The following is a 27,340-nucleotide window of genomic DNA, read 5'->3' as shown; positions in this document are numbered from 1 at the left end:
TGAACACCATTAGTAATCTGTAGGTAATTTATTTAAAGTCTACATTGTCTTACAATAACTGGACCAATGTCACAGTATTATCAAATGATAAAGAAAAACATTAAAATGTATGTTTTCTATATTCCAGAGATCTAATAACTTCAAAAAAAAAATATAAAAGTTGAAGAAAATTAGTGCCAGACCAAAACCTACCTACTTTTTGTTTTTATAGTGAAACAACAATGGGATGATAATTCTTCTGGAAGCACAACTGTAACTTATTAAAAATAAACCACCACCTTATCTATCAAGTTGTTTACTGGTCTCTCTTAAACTGTCACAAATCAAGATGAACTGTATGAGAAAATAAAAAAGGCTTTGAGGAAAGCCAATATCAAAAAATCCTAGCATAAAAGTTTATGCAGTGACTCATAAGAAAACCCTTCAAGCCCTCATTTTGAACCAATTTATTATAATCATCTCATTCTCAGTCCTAACAGATTAAAAGCTGCAATGACAGCTGATGCTATAGACACATGCAAGTAAGCAAAAAGAAGTAACAGTATCAAGAGCGGTTGAAATTTGACCAATACTGAAGAGCCAGTGAACCTCAGAATCTTCCAAAGGCATAAAGTAATTACCACACTGATAGCCCAAGTCATCAAGAAAATTAAACTGCATTAGGTGAAATCTGCATAAGAAAGCAGAAAACTATTTAATACATTAAGTTTTCTGTCAAAATGTTGAGTTATTCTTGGTACTTATAGTAAGTCTTATTACCTCTTATGCATCTAAGAATTACACATTTATCTATTTCATCCAGAATCCTGCAAATAGCTTTACTGTTTTCTTTAAAATGAAATAATCCTTACTTAAAATGTTATCCATAAAAGACCTATTAATTAGATTCACTAAAACAGCCACTCAGTGATTTGGTTTATAATACAAATCTACTGCAGCATGAAATTGAGATAAAGCATCAGCTAGCTGTCCAGCTGCAAGTAATTTCTTGCCCAATTCAAGATGATTCTCATTATTCCCTTATTTTTTTATGTGGTGCTGAGGATCAAACCCAGTGCCTCACATGTGCGAGGTGAACACTCTGTCACTGAGCCCCAGCCCCAGCCCTCAAGATGTTTCTCAACATCTGCATTTACTCCACATTCAGCACCTAAAAATAAATAAATGATTCATTAATTTTCCATGAATCAAATTTAATTCTCAAAAACAAAACCAGTTTTCTGGCTCAGTCATCTAATGATATGAGAAAAGCCACAGAAGCTAAATATCCTAGAGAAAGTAAGCCTTAAACCCAAACATTCCTTCATTTTATAGAGTAAAAGAAGCCCCAAAATATATCAACTTAATCAGTCAAAAGAATATAACCAGTGTAAAAACTGCAAGAATAATTACCTAATACCCATAGTGAAACTATTTTGAATCATAAAATAAGAACTACTTTGTTAAGCTAGAATCTCTTCTTAATATTCAAGTTACTGAGCATCTACAATGCTCCCGGCACTGTTCTAGGTATTTGGGATAAGTATACCTGACATATAGTGGGAGAAGGACATAATTAATAAGTCAATTATGTCAGGTGAAAAGTACTATGGAAAAAGTCAAGTGATCTGAGAGGATTAGGAGTGCAAGGTGGTGAGGCCAGAGTAAATAAGGGGGTCAAGAGCAGGCATCCTTGAGAAGTTGACATCAAAGTGACTTAAAGGAAGTGAGGAACTCATCATAAAAAGATCTAGGAAAAAAGCTTTCTAAGAAGGACCAGCCAGTGTAAGGGCCTTAAGCCAGGAGTGCACAGTTATGTTCCAGAAACAGAAAAGAGGCCTGGACGATTGCTGCAAAGCCAACAGAGAGTGCTATGAGGTCACAGAAATAGGAGGGATAGTTGTGTAGAGTTTTGGACTTTTCTCTTGGTAGATGCTGAGGCATCATGAGTAGAATAACATGATCTGACTGACCAGGCCGATTATCAACAACTTGCCTCTCAACTCTGAATTCCTCCTTCAGCGGCTGCCCTACAATAATGGACTGGAGTTTTTAAGCATTTCTTCTTTTACAGTGAGCACAATGACAGTGTTATGTTCTGTCAGTGAAGGGCACTGAAGAGAATGCAGGAAGGATACTTCCTGGTTCTGCTTGTTGCTTTTTTTTTTTTTTCCCTCCTGGCTCCTGGTCTGTTATGCCACCTATGCACCTATGCTACATGGTATGTATAGGGAGTTCTCGAGTTCTGCCCTAGCAATATGTCCAGGGGCCCAGCCCCTCAGCAACCTGCCAGACTTGGACACCACACATTCCAGTTACATATACCCACAACAGTGCCCAACCACCTCTACTTATAAGCCAATCAGCTTTGACTTACCTATACCAGAGAGGGTTGTTTCCTATCTGCCCAGCTACTGTGGCAGCAACTCAGCAAATTTCACCATTAGGAAACTCGGGCTGCAACTATAGCTTATCCAATGAGACCTGAATCCCAGTCTTGAGAAAGGGGCCCCTCTTCCAAGTTGGTTCTTTCTGAGGTCTGTCTCTTAGCTCTGGAATATCTTTTAGCATTCTCTTTGCATTCTGAGTCACTCTCCTATCATATCTTAATTTTTCACACTAAGCCTTTCATTTTATATTATTGTGTGCTTTGGCTCCTGAATGCACCCAAACTAATGCACAATTGGTATTGGTGTTCCCAGGAGACAGACCCAAAAAAGGGGGTCCGAGGACTAGGTTGGCAGTACCCTTGGACCTTGAGTGTAGTTCTGAGCTCCTTGACAATGGAAAATGAGATGCTAGTAATCTGTTGCAAATACTAGAATCATAATTAAGCTACCACTTGTAGGTTGATCATAACAAAAGTGCTGAGACAGATGTCTTAGCAGGCCTAATACCTGCCATACCTAACCATAATGACAGAAATGGTGAAAAGAAGGACTGTGATATGAGGTTGATTCTTCTGAACACACTAAAACAGAAGAAAATAACAAATACCAAGTCCTTATCAGCCTCTCTTCCTTTTCTGAGGACACTAGCCTCTCTCACTTCTACTAAAAAATTCTAAGACAATCTTACATAGGGAAAAAGTCTTGAAAAAGGAACACATATTCTCAAAACCCACCATAACCACTCCTATTATCCATTAGAGTCAAATCTCAGCAGGCTCTCAGGGGACAGATACACACCATGCACCAAAAGACATAGCAAAAGAACTGCAAGCTTTGCTAATAAACAAGCAGAACCCTACAGAACATGTATGAGAATGGATCCTAAAGGTGCTAGATCAAGGAAAGTGAAATGAAACACTGTTATCAGGTCTAACTCACTGATAAGTACACACTTACTGGAACTGAGGTCAGAAACTATTTTTGTAAATAAAATTTTACTGGAACACAATCATACCCATTGTAAGGAATCCCACGAAAACCACACCGGACATGGGAAATCACATGAGGGAGTTTATTAAGCAAACAGAGTGTCTCCCTGCGGGGTAAGAGAGAAAATGAGAGGAAAAGAGAAAGGAAAGAGAAAGGGTACGCACTAAAGAGAGTGGAAAAGCGAGGAAGAGAAAGAAAGTGAGTCAGGGGGAGAGAAAAGCAAGAGAGAAAAGATGGCGGGGTAGCTACCCTAAAGCAGTTGAATTTTTCCGGGCTAACAGGGGACCAATAATGGAGAAGGATACTTGCAAGCTGACTGGTGACCAATAGCTAGTTAGGATGTTCACAGACTGACAGTAGTTGGGAGGCGGTTAAATGGCTGCAACGGAAAGGGTGGGGAGAGCAGCTTTGTACATTACACCCATTAATGAATGGGCCATATTGCCTATGGCTGCTTTTATGCCACAACAGCAGAGTTAGTTGTGACAAAACCCACATGGCCTATAAAACCTAAAATATTTATGTTCTGATCCTGTACCAAAGATCCTATATGGAACATGTTAATTCATGCAGCTGTAGATGGCTCTAACAATATACTTGGTCGGCTGACAGAAATTTGGATGAACAATGGTCTACATTTAATAAGGCTGAGATTACAGATTTGCTTAGCAGGGAGGGATCCAAATGCTGAGAAAGATAGGAATGTTGGACTAGATTTATCATTTGTCACCTACATACCAATCTCCCACCTTTGTTCCATGAAACAGTCCAGAAGACACTCCCTTTATTAAAGCATTGAAAAATGTATTGCTCAGGGACCATCTGCAACCTTTTCAAAGCTCTGTAGTCACTCCCCTCTGTAGATAGCTATGACTATGGGGGGATGCCGTCACTGAGATGGGCTCCTTCATTTCAATGGGATGATGGGATCCTGGAGTAGGAGAAGCTTAAGTAGCAGTATTTAATTATCAGAGACTAACTGGAACACATCAACCACATAAGGCATTTAGGTAAATAAACTGACATGGTCTGTGCATATCACTCAATTTCCTTCCTCACTGTGCAAGTACTTGTGCAAAAGATCCATGCACAAAATGGCCATGATGGCAAAGATGGAGGCTTTGAATGAGTGCAAAACCATAAACTAGTCCTTACCAATTAAAGTTACCACTAGTAACTGATTACTAGTCACTAGTGACCTGATTAAAGTTACCACTAGCATCTAATGTGCCAACAGCAGAGCACAACACCGGGTTCCCAATACAGCATCTCTGGTAGAGGGAAGACATTCAGGCACCTGGTGGCAGACTGATTTTATCTAGTTCTTTTCCATTATAGAGTCCCTTCTCATATTCTGGATATGAATTTGCCTATAATGCTTCTGCTAGCACAGCAATGCATTATCCACCATCATAGCATTTCACACAGCATTGTCTCATCAAGGAGCTCATTTCACATCAAAGGAGGTATGCAATATGCACAGACCCATGGGATTAACTTGTTCTACCACATACACACATTTCCAATGAACTGGAAGGTGAAACTGCTGCCTGGCCATTTTGTATTGGGTCCATTTATAAGTAAAAAAAAAAAAAAAAAAAAAATTAAACCATGTAAACATGAGACTGAAATCTATAAAATTCTAGAAGAAAATATTGGAATCCCATTTACCAAACCCTCCCTATACTTCTAAGAAGACAAATATGATCTTCACTCTCATTTGATTACCACACAGTGTTACATGTATCAAAATATCATGCTTAACCCTTAAGCAGGTGAAGTTATTATGTTTCAATCTAATAATAAGCTTTTGAGGAAAATACAAAAATGAAAAACAGAAGAAAATCTTCAAAATTAAGCTTTAGAAATGTTTTCTTGGCAATGACATAAAAAGAACAGGGGATAAAACCATAAATAGTTAAAATTTCATTAAACCAAAAGCTTCTGCACAGCAAAGTAAAGCATGAACAGGAAAATATTCTGCTGACAGAGTGGGAGAAATTTCTTGAACATCTACTGAGAAGAGCAAAATGTCCAAAATGCATAAATAACCTCTAGAACTCTAAAAAAAATAAATACCTAATTAAAAATCAGCAAAGAAGCTGAGTGCAGTATCTCTTGCTTGTAATCTCAGTGTCTGAGGAAGCTGCACCAAGAGGATCGCAGGTTGAAGGCTGTTCTCAGCAACTAAGTGAGACTGTAAGCAACCTGTTGAGACCTTTTCTCAAAATAAAAAATAAACAGGGCTGGGGATGTGGCTTAGTGTTTAAGCACCTTGAGTTCAATACCTGGCTCCAAAACTAAACAAACAAAAACAGAAAATAATCCCAAAAGACATGTTTCCAAAGAAAACCTACTAATTGTCCACAGACAGTGACAGATGCACTCTATCAATTAATCATCAAGGATATGCACATTAAAAATACAATTAATATAGATATAAATCAAATTGGTTCAGTAAAATCACTTTGTATTTGAAAATTAAATGCCTCCTACCAATGAATATGACAGTTGTAATTTGTCAATGAAAAACACTTAAAAGAAAACCAGTTCAAGGTATCACCATACACCTGTTAGAATGGTGATTGTCAATAAAAGAGAAAAAAGATCTGCTGCAGCAGATATGGAGAAATTCTCATGCTCATATATTATTGGTGGGAATTTAAATGGTATAGCAATTAAGGAAACCATCATGAAATCTGCACTTAAAATTAAAAGCGGAATGACCATATGTCACCAGCATTCCTCTTCAGGTTATATGTCCAAATAAATTGAAATCAGGATTTCTAGGAGATATCACCACTTGCATGCTGATAAGAGCATCAGGAACAAGAGCCAAAGTATAGAAACAATTTATATTCACAACTGAATAATTAAAGGAGTATATTATTTGGCCCTTAGAAATATTTGAAACCCAGCTTTTGATACAATATTAAGACAGGAATTATGCTACATGACGGTCACATACTGTATAATACCACTTACATAAGGCATTTAAAAGTGTCAAATGCATGGAAACACCCAGCAGCTTGGGAGACTGAGGCAAAAGGATCATGAGTTTGAGGTCATCCTCAACAACTTAGCAAGTCCCTAAAAAACTCAGTGAGACTCTGTCCTTAAAATACAAAACCGGCTGGGGATGTGGCTCACGGATTAAGTGCCTCTAGGTTCTTTCCCTGGTACAAAAAAAGAAAAAAAAAAAAAAAAAAAAATTCATGGAAACAGAAAGTAGCCATGTTGTTTGCCATGGTATTGGGATAGGGTGAAGTGGGGTGCTGCTTGTCAATGAATATGCAATTTCAATTATATAAGATATAGTACTAAAAAAAAAAGATACAGTGCTTCTAGATATTTTCTGTATAATTCTTTGCTTATAGTTTACAATACTGTAATGTGCACTTATAAATGTTTTTGAGTAAAAAGAGCCTATTTGTGTTCTTAATTCTATGGAAGGAAGGGAGGGGAGGAGGAATGGACAGAGAAAGGAGGAGGAAGAGGTAGAAGGCAGGAAAAAAGAGGACTAGTCCTATGGTATTCCTCCTACACTGTCAGGATCCTTGCTCAAAAGTGGCCCTGTCCTTGCTTGAATACCCTGCTACTGCTATCATGAATTTTTGTTGATTGTATGTTAGTGCTTATGTTTCATGAGTGAATTCCAAGAAGACAATGGACCACATGAAAGAACATAGCACATACATGTAACCACATGTGGAGGATTATGGAAAATAATATTCCTATAAAACAGCTCCCCAAGAAAGATGGAGGGATTGTGTGACTTGGAAGGAGGGAGGAGAAAATTGGCCAGACATTAAACCTCTCCCAGTGTATTCTTTCCTGATAAAAATGGGCCCTGGGGGAAAGGGGTAGGTGCTCAAGGCTAGGCCCTAAACCTTGATCGTCTCCCCTGGCAAATTAGTCCTAAATGACAATGGGCAAGATGTGAGTGCTCATCCCTCAGGGTCTGGTTTTAACCTGTACAACTAGCCCCTGACAGTCAAAACTGCACTTGCATGGATTCCAATGATTACATCATCCTCATTGTACCCTATAAAACCAAAATCCCCTATGTAACTGATGGCCATTTTTTTTTCTCATATGGAAAATGGGTCCCAAAGGCACCAAGTCTATAAAGCAATAAAGGCTTCTCTGAATCCGTTGAGGTCTGCTTCCCATCGTTTTGCACTTACAGTATGTATATTGCATCAGGCCTCCTCATGCATATTAAGGAGTTATAATTTCTAGCAGCACAGAAGTCTAGTGGGCCAAAATACTAGGGGAGCTGAGAGGGAATGGGACACAAGATGACTGTGTTCTATGTACAAATAAATACACAAAAGGAGGGTACTGAACCCCAGAAAGGTCACACAGTGGGGTCCAATGAGCACTAGATTCAAATGCAGAAAGAAAGCATGGACCCCTGTCTTTTTCTTTGGCACACAAAGTGTTTCACTGTGTTAGCACACCTCTCCAGCTGAGGATGTGAAAGGAAAGGGAAACCAGGGTAATGTATAATCAGAAGTCCTTCAGTTCTTTCCAACTCACTAACATATCAATGGTAGAAATTGTGAGCAGTCACCAAAGTGTAGTGAAAACTATTGCAGTTGTTTTGTGTTTCCTTTGCACGGCTCTGGTATGAATGAACTCAACATGGGTGTGCAAGCTATAAAATATGCCTTCTTGTAAATTTCCATTTACAACTGACATTGCACAATAAAAGATGTTAAGTCTTACTACAAATTTAAAATGCTTGTTTTTTTTCTAATGATAAGGTCAATAAAGGAAAAATAAAATGCACCAGGACATATGAAAAGATCACAGACTTCTTCTGTAACCTGGAGGGCCATCTTCATATGAGCATTGGCCCTTCCATGCTTGATCAATGGACCTTGCTGCAGAATAAAGAAAAGCTTGCTGATCCAAGGTTTGTTTCTCATCCTACCTCTGTCATTTGTGGGCCATTAGCTTACAGTAATAACAGTCCCTTTCATATCTGAAGAATAATTCCATTCATAAAATTAATTAAGAGTTTTTTAAAAATACAGGCTTCTTGCAAAACCAGTACTGAAGGGCTCTCTAATTTTGAAAACTTCCATTAACCAAGCCAGCAGATAGACAGACAGATACTGATGCTCTCTAGAAAAAGTCTTAAGTACAGTTCTACCACCAGCTAGTGTCTAATAAGGAGTTAGAATTTCTTACAAGAGAAAAACTTACATTAAGCAGAGGTATGTACTGATGGGGTGAGAAAGGTGCTCTTGAAATATCTGAGAGGAATGGAAACATGCAATTGGAAGTAGGCAAGGGACAGCTCCTGAAGGAGGCCTTTATCTCACAGGTAGAAAAGGACTGGGGGCAGCTAAGTGACATGATGAGGCATGTGTTTTAGAATAAATGAACAGGTCAAACATTGCCATGGATGGTAACAGGAGATCAGATGCCTAAAAGAGTGAAGCAAGCAGTCAACACAGGCAGTCAGGGTAGATAGGCAATGAGGTCCTATCATGAAAGTGGATGCCAGTTTGGATCTGGGATGTTGAAGTCCCTCTAGGGGCCATTGAAATGTTAATGGCTCCAGAGCCCTTCCCCCACCCTTACCAAGACTTCTCAATCTGTTGCTAAGGTAAACTGTCCCAGGAATTGTCCCTTCTTGCAGGGAATTGTAAAAGTTGCTAATTAAAGCCTCCTGGGCAGCTACTGCCTGGATTACTCTACCTGGTCCTTCAAGCCCACCTGCTTCTCAGCTTTTGACCATCACACCTGCATCTCCTAAAACTATACAGGAAGGAGAGAGATAAGGGGGAAGAGGGCAAGAGAGCATAGAAAACCAAATGTATAAAAGTGGCAAGATGCTTTCACTTCTTGGGATACCAGGATTTCAACTATGGCCAACTCCCAACTCCTGGGAGAAGTCTATGTTACTCTTATTTAAAGAAACCTTGCTTTCTACACTTGCCTTGGTGAGCTTCTCTAATGTTCCAACTTCAAAATTTGAGGAAGCACAACTGCTCACTGATAAATGGGGTTTCATCAATGGTCCATGTCCTTTTAGTGCCTTAATTCTTGGATCACACCAGTGGAACAGGAGCCCTCACAAAGAAGGAAGCAGGGATTCCTGACAGTTTTGTTCTCACCTATGTTCTCTATTCCTAGAACAAAGTCTCATATTTAATAGTTTGATTTTAAAATACAAAAGTGATGTTTTCATATGTAAAACTAAATAACTGTCATAACTCAGATACCCTACCCACCCGTTCCAAACTGTCTTTTAAAGAATCATGAAACTGGGGCGTGTCTTTACACCATCCTGAGAGGCAGGCATTACTCCTTGTTCTGCTTTACAGATGCAATGATTCCTGCAAGGTCGCCCCTGGCAAGTGTCATGGTCACCTCCCCCATCTATTCTTCTCTCACTGCCCAAGCACCAGGAAGCCCCTGACCATGAGTGAGTGAGGTGGACTGTGGCATCTGACCTAGGCTCCAGTGACAGCCAAACCACATGCTTACCCTCTTTGGACCTCCAGGTTACACCATCTACACAGCAGACACATGGAGAAACCTCTGTGAACACACCTCCGACAATGGTTGCTTCCAAAAAACAAAGTCTCTATGCAGACAAGACTCTTCCCAGAAATTACATCCCAAGTCACCTGAATACACAGAAAGTCAACAGCATCCAGTGAGAGGGGAGGAACTAAGGAAGGCTTCACCATGGCGTCTTATTCCTTGCTTCATTCCCTAAATGTAAAAGTGAGAAACTGAAACTCCAACAGAAAAGACTCTGAGCTCACATCTAGAGCAGGGGAAGAACAAGGGCCCTGCTTTCCCATTTGGCCCACAGTGACGTTCAAAATGATTTCCAAAGCATATGTGCTTCTCTGGGCTCCCTATGCCCCTTTTGCCTGCTGGAAATGCACCCACCACACCATCTACTCACCTCCTGGGCTCCTTGTTCCCAGGCTGAGCTCACCTGAGCTGCCCTGAATTGGCTGCTCCTCCAACTTGTTTCCTTGAGGCTAGGGATTGGGCTTCAGGGCTCCAATTAGCTCTACCCTGCCAGCTCTAACCATTTGCTGGACTCCACTTCACTCCACAGAACTCTATATGCGCATCACTTCAGCTCCACTCAATTTCATCTCTTAGGCTCTGCCCAACAGTTGGGCTCCACTTGGCTTGCTCTGCAGAACCACATCCACTTCGCACCCTTGTTTCACTGCATTCTGGCCACTTGGCTTCTTCTCTTCGATCTGTTTAACATATGGATATCTCATGTTTCCCCTCTAGTCCTGGAAACTTATTTGGTCTGTCTTGGCCCAGTTCCACCCACATCTAGTAGCATCCTGAATTGCTCTGCTCTTCTTCATCTGCATGATTCTTCACTCAGTCTCACATGTACACCTTCCACCCCCTCCCACCTGGCTGCTGCAACCCTCCTTGAGAACTCCATCTGAAAGGAATAAAAGGGGTCTTGCAGAATTGTCCAGTGGGCCCATAAACTGCTTAGACTGAGGGACAACTAAACTTGGAGTCTGGTCATGTCAGGAACCCATATCGCCAATGGATGACATTGAACAACTATGCTCACCTGAGTCCGTTTCACCATTTAAACAGTACAATTGATGATACTACTCAATGTGCTCATAAAGGTGCACACATTTTGAGTGCCATCTGTGTGTCAGACAGAGTATGGAAGCAGAGGAGACCCAGGTGAGCACATAGCAAGGTCCCTGTCCTGCTTGCAGGGTAGCATAGCCAGGATTAAATGTGTTTGCACAGGCCCTGGCCTTTGCTTTTTCTCTAGCTCTGTGGCATTCACCATCTTCATGAGGCTTCCAGCACAGGATGGGTACAGCTCCTTGGCAAACAAGAATCATCTGTGCTCTCCTCACCAGTCAGTCCAGGGCTTCTCAGAATGAGTCAGGATGGGTGTTTGAACATAGCCTTCTTTCTCAAGGTTGGGTCTCAGAAGGAGAGATGCTATAACAACCTCTGTGTAACTACTGTATATTATGTCAGACTGACTCAATACAGGGGAGACAGAACTGCAGGGGGGGACATGGGCAACAAGTTGCAGGAACAAACATGGGTATTTTAAATAAAAACACTGTGTTAGAGCACACTGGAGAGATCACATGAAACTGAGGGTAAAATAAGGAGGCGGTAAGGAGGAACTTGGCTGTGCTAGGTAATCTCAGAGCCCAAAACCCCTACACTGTTCTCCAAAGACACTGCTGGTTCATGACCCTACTCTGAGCCTTTCTGCTGTCCCTTTATCACTGCTCAGATTCTAAATTTCCAGAGAAAGGGGCTGACAGGCTAGGTGTAGGTGTTGGGAAATTCTTCACTTTCAACTAGGAATTGAAGGATTAGTGGAAGTTTGCTAAAGGGCAAAGGGAAGAGCATTCGAGGTAAGAACAATGTGTAAATCCCTACAGAGGAACTGGAGGTCTCTCAGAATCACTCAATCATACTATGCCAGGTACTTTCCTCCTCATGTCATTCAATGTCCAAATGACTTCAAAATATTGCTAATATTTTGGAAAACAAATTGTACCGAATTATAAAAGTGCCAAAGGTTCTTATGAAGAATTCAAAGTGTACAGCAGAATACTGGAAAACAGGACAGGGGACAGGGACCACAACAAAACCAGGTAACACAGACACCAGAATTAGCATTAGGTGACATCTTTACAGATGCCTTTCAAGTCACATAGATGGGAGGAATGGATGAGGGAGGAGGGGTAGAATAAAGAAAAGTAATTTGATTAAAATGAGATCAAATATGTATGATAATTTTTATTTTTTTAGTTGTTAATTGGACTTTCTCTTTTTATGTGTAATCGAACCCAGTGCCTTGCACATGCTAGGCAAGCACACTACAACTAAACCACAATCCCAACACTACAGTAATTTTTAAATAGAACAATTTCACAAATTCAGATGAAAGAGAAGCAGTTACTAACTTGACATATTTCTTTTGTAACTGAAACTCCTAAGTGACATACCTTGATGGTGTCATTAAAATTTTTGATCTCAAAATACATTTTAATAAGAGCATTTTTTTAAAAAAAAGCCTGGCCTCAATGTTGCAATCCTTGTGCCTCAGCCTCCTGAGCCCCTGGGATTACAGGTATGTGCCAGTATATCTGGCTATTTTATTTTTTTATTCATTTAGGTGCTTGGGATGGAACCCAGAGCCACACACATGTTAAGCATTTGTTCTATCGCTGAGCTGCACTTCCAGCCCTAAACCTGTCATTTTGAAGTGCTTGCAACACATTTTTTTAAAATGTAAGGTCTCCATGGAACATATGAGTGTTGTCTGGAGCTAGGCTGAAGCAAATAGCTGTGCTGCAGTGTCTGTGTAGCAGAGACAGTGCAGGGTCTCGGGGGGCATGGCAGGATGGGCAGCAAGTGAGGATGTACCCAGGATGCTGATCTAAATGAGCCCTGATGGGCTGTTTGAAGGAGGCCAGGCAGTAATGGCCAGGTTTGTTCCGTCATGTGTGCAAAGGATGAGTGCTTTTGGGAGCTTAAGCACTGAGCCACATCCCAGCCCCTTTTATTATTTAGTTTGAGAAAGGGTCCAACTAAGTTGTTCAGGGCCATGCTAAGTTACTGAGCTGACTTTGAGCTCCCAATATTCCTGCCTCAACCTCCAAAGCTGAAATTATAGGCATGCACCACTGTGCCCAGCCTAAAACAATTTTGAAAGTTATTTTTCCATGTTAATATGGATTTATTTGAACTTACTCTACAAATATATACATATAATATTTTGACTAATGTAAAATAAATTTATAAGAATGGGCATATGCCATTTATATGTACATAGATAACACAAAATAAGAAAATTGTGTCCTAGTGATCATATGTGACCCATAAAAGCTTGAACACACTTATGACCATTTGATTTATATCTTTCCTTTTTATTCTTTTTTGCAGACTTATCATGGGAGACAACCCCAAACAGAATGAGTGAATAGAGAAAATTGAGTTGCATTAGCTGATCATTACTTGGAGATAAGATTGCCTTTTCATCATGGTGATAGAGAGTTTACATTTTCCACCTGTACTGCATGTTGACACTCAAGTGTTGCAGCTGAAGAAGTTGATCTCACAGAAACTGAGAACAAAAAATCTTCTTAGATCTACAAGAAAGGGGATGAAAGAGACAGTGGGCAAGAAGTACCCAAACATTTAAGAGTGGGAAGAAACTCTTAGATTTTATGTCACAATAGGGTGACTACTGTCTATAATAAATACTTATAGAATTCAAAATAACCAGAGAAGAGATTTCAGGTTTCAAACATCAAAAAGATAATATTTGAGAAGATAAAATTTGCTCTGAATTGATCACACTGCACACACCTGCAGAATTATAATGCTGGGACCCATATTCAAAGTACAAATACTAGATTCCAATTAAAAATTAAAATAAACAAAAATCAACACTTCAATGTTTTAATCAAGTAGCTTGGATTTTTAAATGATAATCCATTTTCATGAATATTTAAATATTATCCTTTCCATTAGTATCTTGACTTGTAAATCTACATATTGTAAAGACTGATGAAATGATTTAGTCTCACACACATGACTTTCTCTGTTATTTTTAATATGTGGCTGGAAAGGATTAAAAATACATACTATTTCAGACAATTGACTTAAAGCACAAATATGCCTTGTATAGAAAATATTTCATCAGTAGATCAACATCAAATTTTCTGTACCAAGTTTATGCTTCAGTCTCTGAACTGAAGTATTACCTTTGCTTACTTCACGAAGATGAAAACTGGGACTCTTTTGGAAGTCCATCATTCAGTTTTGGGTCAAATTCTTCTTTAAGGAAAACCTTAAATGGAATGACTCTGAATCTATCTTAACTGTGATTTTAATTACCACCATGATTCCATATGACTGAGGCAAAAACAATTAGAATATGTTCATACTAATATTTGATAACTGAACTTGGCTCACTTATGATATTTATTCTCATCATGATAATAACAGATGTGAAAGATGGATACTTAAACTGGGGTTCAAAGAGAGTCCCAAAATGCAAACAAAGGTACTTCTATCCCTATATATAGATAAAATGTTCAAACAGTATGGAGATTTGTTGAGGCAGCAAAATAGTCATTATTAAAAGAACTGAATTAAATCTCCCAAGTCTTATGCATAAGAAACTGCATAATTAATATATGGAGGCCAATATTTCCACAGAGGTCATTATCAGTAAGAAACACTTCTGTATTTGATACTTCAACTTCTGCTACATATAATAGCTCTAGGATATAGGTAATATGACTGACCATATTTTATAGGTGAAATGATCATATTTAGCATCAAGGTCACACTTGAACTCAATGGTTGATCATATGTGCAAATTCAAACAACATACTTTAGAGTGCCTACTTCTCAATGTTGGCTCAGTTAATGAATTAAAAATATTAGATCTGATAATAAACCTGAATAAAGACAGCACTGAAATTATATACCTATATGTACACCTACTCCACTGAGATTCATTTCTTGAGAGGGTTGGAATTCTCTATTATTATGTAATCCTCCCATTTGAATTCACCAAAAATTGTAGAGTTTTCCATATGTACCTGGTGCCTAGTGAAGATTAGAAAGATGAAAACCAAGTAAGATATTATCCCAGAAAACCTCAAGATGATATTAAAATTGAGAAGTATTCTCAATAATATATGATAATTCTGAATGTACAGGGAAGCTGATATATAGTGGGAGCCCCAAAATTGTTACATTATCTAGACATGATTTGGTAATAATAGGGAAGTTGCACCTGGAAGGTGTCAGAGAATCTTTAGAACTGAAATGGAAAAGGGTGTACTGCGGTGAATCCATACATTTGTCTGATAACAGTATAAGCTGCAATTGATGCTGGTGGTATTATTTGAAATAAAGGTTTTTTACCTTCATTTTCTCCTAAGATAAAAACTATGTGTGATACCCTGTACAAATGATGAAAAAGACCAATCAACAATATGATTTTATTAGCAAAAGAAACACATTTTTCTCTGAAAGTGGCCTTGGGATCTCGGTCACCACCATCCTTCTTCTCTTCTACATGTTCAATTTCCTTCTGCAGCACAGGCTTAAGCCCACTGACCTGACAGTTGGTCTCTTGGCCCTAATGCACCTAGGGATGCTGATATTATAGGGTTCATGGTTACAGATACTTTTATGTCTCAGAATTTTGGGGAACCTGCCATCGGGTTTATGCATAAGGCACCTATATGATACCCTGAGCAAAGAAAGGGCATCACTTTTTACTATAGTCTGAAAGTTTGTCCTCCCAAAACTTGTATTTTGGAATCCTCACCTACTATTGTGATAACAGGAGGTGTGGCTTGGAGGTTATTAGGTCATAAGGATGGACCTTTAAAAGAAAGGACCTCTAATTTTAATGTGTGACAACACGTGAGATAGTGCACTCCTCTAGTCTGATCAAGGTGCTATAATAAATTGTAGGGGACTGGTGGTTTATAAGCCACTCACTTATTTTTCACAGTGTGAAGATCAAGGCACTAGAAGACTCAATGTCTGGTGAAGATGTAGGATCTACAGATCACTTCACAGCTGTACAAATTTTTCTCAACCATAAAAAAGATTGGATTTATGTCATTTGTTGGAAATGAAAGAACCTGGAGAACATCATGCTGAGTGAAACCTGGAGAAAATCAAGGATCAAGTGTTTTCTCCTACATGTGAAAAGTAGAAAAAAAATGAATGAGGAAATATTTCACACAAGAAGAAAAAAGAAGAGCAGAGAAGAGACTCATGAAGAGAGATGAAAAGAGGGAAAAGTGAGGCACTGAGGAAAGAGGCTGTTCAAATATTGTTATCTACATACATGAATGTGTCAGAATGAACATACTATTAGCATAATTGTAATGTACATATATATACACACACATATATGTGTGTGTACATACACCAGGGATTGAACCCAGGTGTGTGTAACCACTAAACCACATCCCCAGTCCTTTGATATGTTATATTTTATTTTTAGACAGGGTCTTGCTAAGTTGCTCAGGGGCTTGAAACTTTGCTAAGACTGGCTTTGAACATGTGATCCTCCTTCCCCAGGCTCCTGAGCAACTGGGAATTCAAACATGCACCACTCTTCCTCTAAAGACAGTTTTTGAGAAGACATCTAAAAGAGAAAAGCCCCAAATCAAATGTAGACTTAGCTGGAATATTACCACATGATTTAAAAACAATTAATGAGGGCTGATGTTGTAGCTCTGTTGTAGAGCACTAACCTAGCATATGGGAGGCACTGGGTTCAATCCTCAGCACCATTAATAAATAAATAAATAAATAAATAATATTGTGTTTATCTACAATTAGAAATACTTAAAAAAAATTGCTTCTCAAATTACTCCATGAAACAAAAGGGGAAATAAAATGCTTCAAAATTTATTTAATAAAGCTAATATTACATTGCTACCAAAAACAGGTAATAGCATATCAACAAAAGAAAACTAACAGCAACATCCCTCCAAACATATTTGCAAAAATACTTGATAAAATATTAGTAAATTATAATGAAAAGCACATAAAGAATATTTTACATCAAGATCAAGTTGATTTCATTCCAGAGTGCAAGGATGGTTCAACATGTGCAAATAAATACATATAATTTAACATATAAGTAGAATTAAGAACAAAAATTACTTGCTCATCTCAATAGATGTGAATCAAGCCTTTGAAAAAATGTAGTGCCAATTCATAATAAAAACCCTGAATATATTAGGCCAATAAGAACTTACCTCAACATCATAAAGACTACATATGACAAATCAAAAGTCAAATCATAACAAGAAGGACAACACTGAAATCACTCCCTCTAAATTAGGAAAAAGAGAAGGATGTCTACTCTTTCCACTCTTTTTTGAAACAGTTATGGAAGGAAAGAAAACTAGCTCACTGAGGAAGGATCCTCTTCAAAAAGTTTCTTGCCCAGTTGCACAAATCATATTAGAAATGAATTCCTTCCAAATTTGTTATCCTTTCATGCATGTTTCTTTTCTCCCACCATTATTTACTCCCTGTCTTACATTCACCAGAGCAAATATTGTGCCTGGATTCCAAGATCCTGTGAGCCATCACCTCTTCCTTTACCTATTTATATTTACAGACAGGGTCTGGCTAAGTTGCTTAGGCATTACTTAATTTAGGGAAACTGGTTTGCCCTTGAAAAACAATTTCCTCAACCTTCCCCATACCTGAGATAACAGGCACGATCCAGTATCTCCACTGGGCTGTGCATTTTGCCCAGATATCTGCTGGTTAGAATGTTTCAAAGGAAAAGATCAGGGGGAATAGAAAGAGAGAGAAAGGAATAAGAAGATTGTGATTGTATTGTCTGGGGATTCAGATGTGAATAATTCCAAAAATCACTTTTATAATAAAGGCCTGAGCATACAATGTTTCCCACATGTGCCTGCCTCTTCTCATGCCCCAGGCCACTGTGAATCACTAAGAAAATTGTCTGCTCAATGTTCAGCTACAACCGTTTTCCTTCTTTTTTTTTTTTAATATTTTTTAGTTGTTGATGGACATTTTATTTATTTATTTATTTATTTATTTATTTATTTATTTATTTATTTATTTATTTATATGTGATGCTGAGAATCAAACCCAGTGCCTCACATATGCTAGGCAAGTGCTCTACCACTGAGCCACAACCCAGCCCCACATTTTCCTTCTTAAACAGGTTTAAATCTTTCTCTCATGATAATTCCTAGGGCTGTGGGTCATGACATGCAACCAAGGTTTCTTAAAGGATTGTTCTCAAAAGTGAAATATAAAATTCATTCTAAATTGTTTGGCTTTGCCTTGGGATGTTTTTTCTGAAAGCATTTCAGAGTCAGACGGAACAGGATCCAGTCGTCTACCTTACAGAGCCTCTGCAGATAATGCCAATGCTCAAATTTCTCAATATTTTTTCCTCTGTTAAATCAAGTGAGTAGAACACGGTTGGAAAAGAACAAGTTTTAAGTGGAAGCTCATTCCAAAGACAGTTTTCAGCATGGAGCTGTGGTCGCAGTCAACAGTGCTTCCCCAGTGATGTGGATTTCCTAAGAGTAGGTATTCCTGTAGATTAGACGACTCTCAGGAACTCATAGGTTATAACATTCTCAGGAATAGGCTAATGTGGGTATTTAATCAGGGAGTTCTCGAAGAAGAAAATGCTCAGCAGGGCTTAATGGCATGAAATTCAAAATATTAACTGCAGTAGTCTATGCAAGGTAGAGTCCCTCTGGAGCATACTCTGAGCCTCCCTGCAAACGAAGTGGACTTCTACAGCTGGGTGTTTTCCAAGTCAACTTCAATGTCAACTGGAAAACCAAAAGGTGAAGACAAAAGAAAGTTGCTCTGAATTTTCTCATTCTGTTGTGATTTGCATTACGATAGATATTATTTTATTAAATAATTGTATGAATTGGGGCTGAATACTTATATTAGCTTCTCATGATATCATTCAGGAAGCATTTAAAATTGATATCATTTAAAACCTGGTTGCCCTGTATCATTGGAGGGTGAGGATCAATACTAATGAAATATTTGCACAGACTTTTGTTAATTTTGATGGATGTTCTTAAGAGATGTTGTGTAGAAATGGGTGAAGGATGGGGTGTTCTCATCATTACCATGGTTCTGTGAATTATTTGATTGTACTTCACCGAATAAGTAATGGCAGAAGAACCTTTATTTCAAAGAACTGACACTGAAAGAATGAAATCAGAAATATTAGGTATGTGGCATGTTTGTGGTGAATATAAAGAATTAGAGGAAAAAAGGATTTTGATTTTTGCAAATGCTTTAGTAACTGTTTTTTTCTGCTCAGTAAATTGTATCACATCGTTAGTTATTCTTTAAATTTATCTGTTTTTGAAATTCAGTTTTCGCCCATACTGGTTCTGTATTTTGTATTTTAGCAAATACAAATATTTGCTATTTTTGTTGAAATATCTGATGTTTGTTGCACTATTGATTTTGAGAGCCATTGTTCAGTGCTGCATTTCCAATTTTGTACTTGTTTAAATTTAAGTGTGTGTAGTTGATGTGATAGAAGGAAAGCCTTTCTTCATAGGTCATGTGTCAGAGGAGCAAAATCAGCATATGTGTAATCAGCTGTTCCTTGCAAGCAACAGGAAAGAACAAGGATTTGCAAGGGGATTGATGTCCTTTGCTAGTTCAACTATTTTTAGTACTTATTGTTGCTTACAGAATGATCTTGCAATTACTTCTTTCTGTTTATATAGTATTTTGAAGCTGAAGAAATATCCTGGAATTGTTTGGGAAACCATTATACATAACAATTTCTTTTAGTGTCCCTTCACTGAAGTTGGTTTGTGTCTCCAACAGCTTCTGATTTGAGTGACCCAAAAATGTCCTTTACTCTTCCCTTTTTGAATATTCAGCTTTGAACCAGTGTAACATTCCTCTCTTTCAGCATGATGCATGTTCAAAATAGTATTATGCCTTTTAAAACTGTGCTCATCATGCCATCATCAGGCACTTGTTTAATCCATCAATTTCACTTATTTGGAGCATCATTGTGCCAGTGTCTGTGACACTGACTGTTGTCTGTGTCCTCCAGGGGCTGGTAAAATGGTCCTTATCATTGTCACAGAGGGCCTTGTGCCAGACCAGCTATAGTCAGATCAAGAGGATGAATCCTTATGTGAAGAAAAATTGGTCAGATATTTCTGCATCCAAAGGTGAATTGAAGGGCCCCTTGGAAACACATATGAAGAGAATTTCTGAGTGCAGCCTTGTTGTAAGGCAGCAGGAAAGGAGGTGGTTCCAGGCAGGTGGAGTGAGCACAGAACATCCCTCCTCACTTGTTGGCTCTCTCCTAGCCTCCATCCCACATGGTGAGTGATTGACTTTCTCCTCTCCTCATTAGGGATCACAGCAGTCACCTACATCCACTTAGAAATCAATCTTCTCAGGATCCTCTGTCTCCTGTTTGGACATTCCAGGAAGGAGTGGCATCCCACCAGAGTTGGTGCTATATTTCTTAGTTCAATGATCACCTAACCTATGGAGATGCACTGCATGATCCCCTGCCCTGAGCTGTCAACTGCCATAATTCCATGTGGCTGGTAGGGCCCTAAATCAGTTTTCCGACTCAGCAAAATCCCGGGTGAGCCCAGACCTGGAGGAGAGGGCAAAGCAGCTTGTGGTGGTGATAAGTTGGGTGACCCACGTGCACTACTGCACCCCTAAATCCCTCCCTAGTCCACTAAACCTGAAGGTGATCAATGCCTGCAGCAGAATCAGGGTGGCCAGGCAGCCATGATGCCTGGTGCAACCAAACAAACACAGCACCACTTAGTGGACCTGGAGAGTAGTGTGGACAGTCAGTTTTCAGCAGGGTCTCTTGTCCTGGACGGAGCTGGATCAATCAAAGGCCCATGGGGCCACGCCCCCAGTACACCCTGGCTCCTCTGATTCTGGGTGAGGATGTTAGGATCGCATTTCTTGAAAACAGCAGGCCCCTAGTACTTGCTTATTTCATCTTCCCTCTTACAATCAGAGCTGAGCTGGCGATTGTCTTGAATCTTGGTCTGAAGTGACCACAACCTGAAGCCTCTCTGGTTGCCATGGGAACTCTGACATAATCAGGTGGTTATTCGGCCCACTGTGACATCAGGCAATATCTGCAGGGCAGCCAAGATGTCAGGGAAGCTCCTCATCAAAACCATTGTTGCCTAAGGTCCAGAAAAACACCCTGGCAAAAGAAATAAATTACATTCTCATACCGGAGCCTGGAACCTCCACACACTTCAAACCCAATATGCTGGATACCATCCCCTTCCACTTTGAATATTATAGCTTGTGGGTCTTTTGCTGTATTGTCACAGGAGCACTGGTAACCAAGGTAGGCATTTCTTTGAGGAGGATTGAAACCAGGGGAGAAAGTTGTTGCATGTGAATGAATGAGAGTTCAATGGATATGACTTAGTGCAACAAATCACACTGTAATAAATATTGAGAAGAATTGCTGGAAAAATAACTACTGGAAGTTTAAAAATTTGATGAGATTTTTTGTTCTTTTCCTGCTAGCAAATATTGTGCCTGTGATCACAGACACCAGGAGCAACTGTCTCTTCCCTTTGCCTATTTATATATACAAAAAATGACTAAGTTTTTTAGGCGTTCTCCACTTTAGGGAAACTGGCTTTGCCCTTGAGAACCAAATCCCTCAGCCTCCCCCACACTTGAGATAGCATAGCAGGCAAGATCCAGCACCTCCACTGGGCTGTGCATTTTGCCCAGATATCTGCTTGTTAGAAAGTTTCAAAGGAAAAGGCCAGGGGAAATAGAAAAAATCAGACAGGAATGAATAGACTTTGATTGTAATGGCTTGGGGTTCTAGTGTAAATAATCCAAAAAAATCCCTTTTATAATAATGACATGAGCACAAAATGTTTCCCACATGTGCTTGCCTCTCTTCGTTCCCCAAGGCAATCATGGATTGTTATGGGGCTCACATTGAGAACACATTGATCACCACTGAGAAGTCCAAATTTGAGAGTCTTTATTAAGCTGGACAGCTGACTGTCTCACACAATGCCCCAAAAATGGCTATTGGGAGAACAGCCCCATCCATAGGGTTGCAGGGGGTTTAATACCATAAATCAGTATATCAATCATAAGTGTCTGTTGCTATGATTTAAAATTACAAACTAACATAATGGGATCTGAAATCATTAGCAGAGGGGGAAGTGGGGCAAAATGACCTTACTTAGGTACAAACTAAAGAATGTTTAGTAACATCTAAACAATTACTATTGACATCACCATTAACATTGTACATTGTTTAGGAAACTAGGAATCAAAAGGAGAACAACTTTTCATTACACAAGAATTGTCATTTCGTCATTTTGTATTGCCAAACAAGTCATGTAAAGCAACTGTTGATGGGTACAGAGGCGGGGCGTTCCATGGGAGAAGCACTTCCTACATAACATGGAGTCTCAAGATAAAATGGAGTCTGTTTAAGTCATTGCCCATATAGTCAGCCCTATAACATTTCCATGTAGTCAAATATGTGAACCAATCACATTCCACACTGGTTTTATGTACATAATCAAGTCATTGATTTATTATTAGTATAGAGGAGATTGTGGTGAGTGTGTAACACTATTAGTTTAACAGATTGGATTCTATCTCTAATATATTTAAACAGTTTATCATGCATGTCCCGATTAAAAGCCCCAATATAGCTAGGATGAGTAAAACCAATTTTTAGAATTTTTTCTGATATGATTAATAAATCTATTAAGAAAAGGTTTAAGTTTATCATTTAGAAAATAAAAAGCATATATCTTATCCTAAGCCACAAATTCAAATCTACTGAAAAGTGGTAGATTTACATATTCATAATTGAATTTGTAGAATTAATTATGGTTTTGATTCAGTTTTAGTTGAAACAACTTGTGTTAAAAATTAGTTCCAAGAATTTTGTCCTGTGATTTAAAAACTTAATAAAACTCTTATAAATCAATTTACTTTCTTGGTCTTTCCCTTTTTTTAGACTTTCAACTTTCATTTGATTAGATGAAACTGACGTATGTTCCCTACAACCAAACATACCACATGTAAGCATTTACTTTACATCTCATGTCTGGGATACGCTCTCTTCTAATAGGACAGGACACAAAGTGAATTGGGCTTGTGAAGTCTCACAGATTCTGTGAAACAATTAAAACTCCCTCCCTTACTCTCTCTATATGAAGTTATTAGAATCTTTTCTGGGGTGAACAAATGTTTCTGTTAGCCCAGGACAAACCTGTTTGTTTGATATACTGATGTAAAATACAGAAAGTACCCTGGTTTCATGACAATTTATAAGGCCACCCTACTCATCTTGTATATTTTTATATTGTATAAATAATATTAAATAATATTGAATTGCATATTAAAAGAATTCCAAGAGAGTAGATTTTAGGTGCTCCTAATACACACACACACGCACACACACACACACATATATATATATAAAATAAGAAGTAACTATAGAAGTTGATGCATGTGTTCAATTTGCTTACCTATGGTAATCATTTCACAATCTTTCACTACATGAATATAAACCCATCATGTTTTCACCTTAAATATATGCAATAAAAACAAAGCATCCTTATAAAAATTAAGTAATAAAATACAAAGAATAACTATGAACAAAATTTTAATTATCTCTAATATTCATTAGGAGCATTGACTTTGGAAATTCATTAAAAATTTAGACATTAGTTCTTCTAATGATATAGTAAAGAAGAATAAATTTTAATATAACATGTATAAATAAGTATTATATAGTGTTATACATTTGACTAAACATTTCCACATGTTAAAGTAACGTTTTGCTTAGATTTCATTAGTCTTTTCCAATTGTAACACTGAATGCAGCATCAATTTTTCATAGTTGTTAAGTTCCTCAGTGTATAATATCATGATTATTATCATGTCACTACAACAGAAAAATGAAATTACAGATTACTTTGCCAGATGGTTTTCCTTTGCTGAACCAGCCTTCTCTATCATTTATTTGACATTATGAAGATAAAACATTATTATTTTAAAAAGTATCAATAAATGTGTGTAGCAATTAACCCCAAATATGATGCTAATTTCTGGGTCAAGTTCTATAGACTGTGCTCCATGGTTTTTGACTTGTAGCATGTCCTTAGACCAAATGAAATGTTCCTCCCTAATTCTAGAAAAAAATCAAGATGTCTTGCTTCTTGACAGCATCCATTCCAGATCAGTCTCTTGCTTGAGTTCTCAAAATCACAAAGCACAAACCCAAATTCCCTAGAAAACCTCTCTTAAACTGTTACTGAGAGGTTCCATGGTTCTCCATGATGTAGGACTCTGTGATGCAACAAATGGCCTCCTCCCTCCCCAAAAAAGAAAGAAAAAAAAATTTTAAATTTTAATTACAAGTGTGTGACAGGTGGGTTTTCACTACAGGTGTTCTACTGACATTCTCATTTTTCACCCTCTATCCTACTCACAACATCCCTGAAGAAATAACATGGGGTTAAAAGCCTTATTTTGTGCCAGAATAAGTGGTTTGTCCTAGAGCACACAGACCATAAAGTCTTAGTCATGAGTCAAAATCTCTTAAGTCTCCAGATTTTTCTTCAAGATGGGCCAGTCAATGGAAACTGCATCTCAAAGGAAGGAGAAAAGATGATTGCAACTCGGGACAACTAATTCAGAATGGGACACAGATTAGGCAAAACCCTGCAGGAAAAGGCCAAAGGTAAGAACAGCAACAGGTCAAAAGAGGAAAGAGGGGGCTATAGAAGGGGCAGGAAATTTAATAGGCTAGAAAGACCAAATGACTTTGCAGCAAGTGGGTGGAAGTGGATGTCTGATAGGTATGACATGGAGGAGACAGCACTTGGCAAGGCTGAAGGTCCTAGAAAGTCTAAAGGTGGCTGGCCAATGATAATCATTTAGCACAGCTTTTTTGTGGTACCTTTTAAGAGCACAGTTCTGTGACTATTAGTGTTTACCCGACCATAGTTCAGCATTTTATATGAATTCAGCATCCAAAGTTAGCATTTTCTGGAAAGAAATTGGTACTTGCCTCTTGAATGTCAATTTCACATTTGCCCAGTGGAGGCTTTTGGGTCAGAGGTGCTAACAAGATGAAGAGCTCTGTGCTTCCAGGTCTGTGGTGTGGAGTTTGTCTGCCCTGGCCTGAGGATGACAGGATGGCCAGATGGCCAGGTCAGTGTGTGCTGAATGGGTCAAAGTGTAGGGAAATACACTGGGAAGGTCCATTTCCATTCTTCACCACCACAGAACAGGGCTCCACTCCTTGCCCTTGGTTGGGGATGAGGGTAGTACTTCCTCTAGGGTGTTATTGGAAGTGTGTTTTTGGAAGTCCCACAGGTTGGCCCTGGTCTGGAGAGGTTGGCAGGAGCATGCTTTCTCAAAATAAAGCTGCTAGGACAAGATAGTCATGCTTGTCAACCAAACAGGAATTCCGTGCATGTGTGTGCTATTCAGATCCTCATAAGAAAACTGAGGCTCAGATAAGTGAGGTTATTTCAGAAGACCAACCGCTTAGTAAAGAGCAGTCTCTTTTCAGGAAGGTAAGGTAACTTCTAAAAGTCATCCAGTTCAGGAGGGAGAAGACCATGACCTGGTCCCCTGGTCTACCAAGCAGATACTGATGTAGTGGTTCCTGTTATCTCCCTGGTTAAGAGTCCTGAGCTATCATCTTCTTTTTATACTTAGTCTCCCCACCTCTCACACCTTGACAGGATCCCCCAGAATTAGGCTGAACTTTGAGTTCTGGGTCCAGCACTGAACCCCAAAGACCAGATAAGAGGACTCATGTCCTGAACTTAGAGCCTGGGACTCAAGGTTCCAACCCCAGTGCACAGAACAAAGAACCTGAACAAGAAAACCGATAGGAAGAGAAAAACCTAGGCTTCGTTAAACTTGTAGCATCTTGGCTCTGTGCATCACTGAAGGAAAAGCTCAAATAAATGAGCCAACCTCCTGGAAGCCAGAGCCCAGCTGCCAATACAGGCCACAAGCCACAAGGTCAAACTTCAAGCAAAGCCAGTGGCTCTTTAATTTAAGACCCAATTCACAGAGCATAAAGGTGTGTATCTTCTCTAGAAAACCAAGATCACGGCCCTCCACCCCGCGCTGCTAAGCTTCGCTCTCTCCCCACCACCCCACCCCCACCCCCACCCCCACCCCCACCCGCATCGGGTCTTTGTACCTGGATGTTGCAGGTCAGGTCTCCCGCGGGAGCGCAGGGCTGCAGCCCCCAAGCCGCCCTGTCTTCTGGGCCCTCTTTCCCCTTCTCTCTACCTCTCCACCTCTCCTTTCTCCCGCCTTCTCTCCTTCAGGCTCTCTCTCTGAATCTCGACCTTAATTTCTTTTCCCCGCCCTGCCTGCTCCCTCGTTGGCCCGGCCCGCATGAGCTCCAAGGCGCCGCCTTCCACCTCCCTGGTGCGTCCCGAGGGACGCAGCTGGGCCGCTGGCGCCGCAGCTTTTGTGGAGCCGGTCAGAACCCACACTTCACCGGGCGAGCTAGCTGGCGACCTGCAAGCAAAATGGGAAATGAGGCAAGTTGCCCTTTGGACATGTGCTCACTTTGATGTTGATGAAATTAGAAGGCTGGGAAAGAGATTTAAGAAGCTGGATTTGGACAATTCTGGTTCTTTGAGTGTCGAAGAGTTCATGTTTCTGTCAGAGTAACAGAATCCTTTAGTACAAAGAGTAATAGACATATTTGACACAGATGGGAATGGAGAAGTAGACTTTAAAGAGTTTATTGAGGGAGTCTCTCAAGTCAGTGTCAAAGGAGATAGGAGCAGAAGTTAAAGTTTGCTTTCCGAATCTGTGCCATGGATAAAGATGGCTGTATTTCCAGTGGGGAAGTTGAACATGATGGTTGGGAACAATTTGAAAGATACACAGTTATAGCAAAGTGTAGACAAAACTATAATAAATGAAGATAAGCGTGGAGATGGAGGAAAATCCTTTGAAGAATTCTGTGCTGTTGTAGGTGGCCTAGATATCCACAAAAAGATGGTGGTAGATGTGCGAGTCTCTGGAGAGTAGCATCCACCACTGTTACTTTCTTCTCCATCTCTGAAAATCTGCTCAAGACATCCAGCAATGATCTTTGTGTATTTAAGTGGAAGTATTTTTCTCTGTGAAATCACATTTCCAACATGACCCTCATGAAGGCAGCTGTTATTGAACTCTTCTCTCAACTCAGTGTAGCACTTTACAGTCTGAAGGACAGAAACACGAAAAGAGCATATCCATGTGGTGGAGAAAGGAAACAGGTTGATTTTTTAATTTATTTTTCTTCATCTTTTGTAACAAGAAAATATCAGTATATACATATGTAGCTTTGTATTTATGTAATAGATTGGCTTTAATTTAATATA

At 39.2% G+C, this 27,340-nt stretch overlaps 1 pseudogene across 1 annotated transcript; it reads left to right on the top strand.

The window, feature by feature from the left end:
• Positions 1-26,494: 26,494 nt before the first annotated feature.
• Positions 26,495-27,097, top strand: LOC306659044 (calcineurin subunit B type 1-like; annotated as a pseudogene). Its single transcript has one exon. The product of its transcript is annotated as a calcineurin subunit B type 1-like (transcript).
• The last annotated feature ends 243 nt before the right edge of the window (positions 27,098-27,340 follow it).

This window comes from Sciurus vulgaris (genome assembly GCF_902686455.1).
Source record: "Sciurus vulgaris genome assembly, chromosome: 4".
In the NCBI taxonomy this organism is placed as follows: Eukaryota; Metazoa; Chordata; class Mammalia; order Rodentia; family Sciuridae; genus Sciurus; species Sciurus vulgaris.
Note: the sequence above shows the minus strand (reverse complement) of the source record. Positions and strands in the feature narration are given on the sequence as shown.